The following is a 4,951-nucleotide window of genomic DNA, read 5'->3' on the forward strand; positions in this document are numbered from 1 at the left end:
GGCGCTTTCACACCGGAGTACTTTTATCCGTACTTTTCCCGTTTAGTTCCGTTAGTGCCTGGAATTTTGCGTTCACACCAAAAAGAGAACTTAGTTCAGATAACTTTTACCCCCATTTGTAGTGCCTGCTAGAGAGGTGGGACTATCCTGGGGATAAAAAAGTTCCAATTTCTGATTGGCTGGGCGAATTGCAAACCACGCCCCGTAAAACTCTGAAAAGTTTTGTGAAGCCGCCATTGTATTTGCTGGCATTAGCATTATTAGCATTAGCCCCCGCGCACCAACGCAGAGAGACTAACTTATGGCAACACAAAATAAAACATGGGAGCGGTGGAGATGAGGAGGTGTCGGCGTTCTGGCGATTTACTCGGAAGGCTTCAGTAGAAGCTGCTGGGAGTCGCAGCAGCTTCTACTGAAGCCAGTCCCTAACTCCGGGAACTTCCGGCCGGGGACTTCGGGTGGCAGTATACGCCGTGAAGTTGTTTGCGGCCTGCCAGTAAACCCAAAGCAGAAGAAGAAGAAGTGACGTCAGTGGCTCATTTGACTAATCTTCCCTCAGGTACTTATTCCGGTGTGAATGCGATCGGCTCTTTAATCCATGGGGGAACTAAGAGCTGGGAACTAAGTACGGCAAAGTACTTGATGTGAAAGCGGCTATTGGTGCTCTAGGAGGAGATTCAGGTGATAAGGTGGGGGGGTTACCTTGGTTGCTGATTGGCTAATGGTTACACAAGCCAACACATCGTTATGACATAATAAAGTGGCCAAAATCTGATCAGCTCATTTTCAGACAGGTTTTTATATAAATGGATCAGGACAAAAAGAGAGGGAATCTTTTTTCCTGAAACTTTCAGAATCTCTTTACACAAAGGGGACACATGTTGATGTAGAAGAGACATGAACAAGTGCATTTAGCATAATAGGTGACCTTTAAGTCAGTTCAATTCCATATTTGTATACAAACTGTGTTAAACGTGGCTCTAAACACTCTATTTTCACTTCTGGATCTTGTTTTTGCTTTAAACAAACTGCAATGGCTTTATGATTGAACTGAGAAAGGCTGAACAAAGACTTCATCATCAGAGTCAGTCAACTGTATTTGCTGTAAACTAGGACAAACCTGACTTCAATTATGGTAGGGGACGATGGTAAATGGCTCTAATTACTGCCAAAAATGTTGAGTCATTTTTATAGTCATTGTTCTATTATTAGTATGGGTATGGTCTACACATGCTCTGTATGAAACATAGTCATAAGATAACTTCTATAATGATTTGGAGCAATTTAAATAAACACTGACTCGATTTGAAACAAGACTGAGCTATGCTAGTAGCTCTGTATGGGCGCACAGTTGTGAGAGGAGCTAAATGTCAGCATGCTAACATGTTTACATACATTCTGATGTTCAGATAAGATCAGACATGGTTAGTTTACTTTGTTCAGCATCTCAGTTTACTCTCTCTTGAGCTGTGAACTCAAAGCAGAGCTGAGGCTGATGGGAGCCTTAGTTTGGCTGGTATTTGGTAATAAACCAAAGTAAAGTACTTTGAAATGTTTAAGTCTGGACAACATTAGTGGACCCACTAAGTTGCAGATCAGCGTTTTCCAGTCCAGAAAATTGATGCTGAATGTTGTAAAGACTTCAAAGAGATTCTAATATAAAGATGCTCCGACTATATCTTCATGTTAAAGAGGATTTTCCATCCTTGCAACTTAAATTTGCACAGTAATACAAAATCATTGTAGCCATAGAAACAATAATGACGAAGCATTCAATTGAACCAATGTTCACACACGTTTAGAGCTCAAATCTGTGAAGTGACAAACACTGCTGTAACTGTCCGTAAAACCTAAGTTGAACAACTCTTCAAAAACTGTCATTTACAAAGACCACTTTCATGAATTCTGTTGTTTAATAATCTGACGGGAAGACAATCCCCTTCTGCTACAGTGAAACCTGTCAAACATCAGACAGCTGGCAGACTCTCACATTTCACACACTTACTATGTAATAATAGAGTAAAAAACTATTAATAAATCCATAATTTACATCGAGTTAAATCCCAATTTGGATTTTTTGATGAGGTTTTCATGTCTAAGTTTTATCTTAATATCTCTTATCCGAATCACCATTCCTTTTCTGCCCTCATTGCCCTTGTAGTTATTTCAACATCTTGGAAAGGATTCAAAAGGAACTTGAGACGGCTTTGTATTATCCGTAGCTATGTGACGGCTTGGAAAATAGCAAAAGGACCAACTCCAACTCAACTTCACAAACATATGCACCATAACCACTTTGTTTCACTAATCTTTGTCTTAAAGGGAGCGAGGACACAGCACCACCTCAAGGACCAAAGTTACATTCCTGTGAGATGTGCATTCATTGGATTTGTTCATTTTCATAATGCAGAAACAACTTTGTTAGTGTGTAAAATGTGCATATGCTGTGCAAATGCTATATGTTTGTTATGGGACCTGTATGTAAACACAAAGACCTCTCTACACATTATGCCCTTCGGGTTAAAATCTTTGCTGGCAGGTGAACAGAGGTGAGACAACAGTGAAATTATAATGAAGAGAAAGTATGGCAGAAAAGAGTGAATGACCTTATTAGGAGAAAAGTGCTAAACTGTTTAAACAAAAGCTGAAATCATACTTTAACTGTCTTAGCATGTTCCTATGTTCACAAGTTGAATTCACCTCCACTTCGCCTCCCACTACACTTCTACAAGACTCCTTTGTCTTTGTCTGTCTTAGTGTAACGTGGCTGACAATCTTGGTTTAGCGTGCTAACATTTGCTGATTAACACTTAAAGGTCCCATGTCCTGCTTTTCTGGTTATTACCCGTCCCCTTGTGTGTTATGAAGGTTTTTATGCATGTAAACGGTCTGCAGACTCAAAAACCCTCAAAGTACCCCCTGTAGCGAGTAAAACTCTAACACAGAAAAGACCTGTCTATGCTGCCCCAAGCCACACTTATTGTTTTTACTTCGGCTGTGAGTGTTTGTGTGTGCTCAGGATGAGTTTTGCGCTGTCTCGCTGTATCAGGAGCAGGAGCTCCAACAAGCCGTTTAGGACAGAGAGTGAATACACATACTACACAGAGATGCTGTATGAGAATCTCATACAGCATCTCTGTGTAGTATGTGTATTCACTCTCTGTCCTAAACGGCTTGTTGGAGCTCCTGCTCCTGATACAGCGAGACAGCGCAAAACTCANTATCTTAATCTGGTATGTACAGTACATCGTTACTTAGTATTATTTTGTAGACTTCTTTATAAACTAAGATCAACATACTGTTTTTGTTTGATTTCAATTTTTTATTGCATTGTTTTTTTGCACCAATGTGCTTCCTCTAGAATACAGATGCCTTTGTGTTGTTTTGCATTTCTTAAAACACATGTTATGATCCTTTGTAGATCTTAATCATTTTTCATTTCATTTAATCGTTCATTTGAAAAAGGGACAATGCACATTGCGATTGAACACTTTAAACAAACAATGCTTCAAATGTAAATATACCGGATTTGGATCTAATGGTCCACCCGTAGTCCCTCACATACAACATTTAAGAACATGACATTTATATACATAGCAAAAATAAATACATGATATGCAGAAAGCATGAACCCACATGGAGTACAATGCAGCAGCAGAGAAAGATAAAAGAGTACATAAATTTGCAAAGAGGAGATACCCCTGTATTAAAGGGCATTTAGCGCTGATTGCACGTTTTTTTGGTTTCTCAACCATTCTCTGAGGTTGACCTTTGAAATTATTGAGAGTGGGACCAATCCCGATGTATCTCAGTTGGGAGGCTATTCCACAAAGAGCTGCCTTTAACGGAGAGGACATTTTGTCCAAAAGTGGTCCGTCTGCGGTGGACCTCACAGTCTCCTCTGGCAGTCCATGTAAACATAATCATTCATAATTTAGTTGAAAAAGCAATACTTGTGCAATATTCAAATCCCATATGGAGCAATATTTGTGAAACAGGAAACATGTGTTACTGTAACTGTACGATCCCGAGAAAACATGAAGGATAATAAATATGTTTACGATAAAAGACACACACTCACAAGTTATTGTTTCTTTGCTTTGCCACAGCTTGTGGTTTTTGCTGCTCTTATGAAGAGAGTAAGACTTCCACACTGATTTAAATATCTTCATCTTGCCATGTTGACCTGTGTGCAGGCATTATTATTTCCAACATTTCTGTTTGCCAATAGCTCTGTGTATAATTAAAGTATTTTTATTTCTATGGGCAGCTTCTAACGCACTACGCCTTTAGGCTGCTGTTGTAATGTGATTAGGCAACCTGCCCAGGTAAATGCGGTAACAAAAAAGACAATTTTCCTATCCTGAGAGTCAAACTGAGTTTACTGGCTTAGGCTTCATGTAGGCTCACGCAAAACACACATAACTATAAACATTGCGTTTTGTTAGCCCGACTCCAGTGTTTCCATATGTGTGTGTTTTACAAGTTGTCAAGTAAAACATGTTCTTTTGGGCTCTGGTGCAGCACTAATACATGTTCTGTGTGTGTGTGTGTGTGTGTGTGTGTGTGTGTGTGTGTGTGTGTGTGTGTGTGTGTGTGTGTGTGTGTGTGTGTGTGTGTGTGTGTACACATGTATGTTTTTAGAAGAGAATATCTTCCCTGACTGATCCTGTCTTTGTGTATGTTTCCTGTCATAGGAGTGAACGGAAAGAATGGAGTAAAGGTCATGAAGAACTCTGATAAATACTGTCAGAGACATGAGATGGTAGGTGCAAATGGAGGGTAAAGTACCACACACACACACACACACACACACACACACACACACACACACACACACACACACACACACACACACACACACAACGGAAACTGTTCAAAAACATCCCTTTCCTGACTCAACCTGTGTTTTTTCACATTCTGAATAACTGAAATGTCACGACAATGGAAA

The sequence above is a fragment of the Notothenia coriiceps genome, unplaced genomic scaffold, assembly GCF_000735185.1.
Source record: "Notothenia coriiceps isolate Sejong01 unplaced genomic scaffold, NC01 NC01_scaffold00024667, whole genome shotgun sequence".
Classification (NCBI taxonomy): Eukaryota; Metazoa; Chordata; class Actinopteri; order Perciformes; family Nototheniidae; genus Notothenia; species Notothenia coriiceps.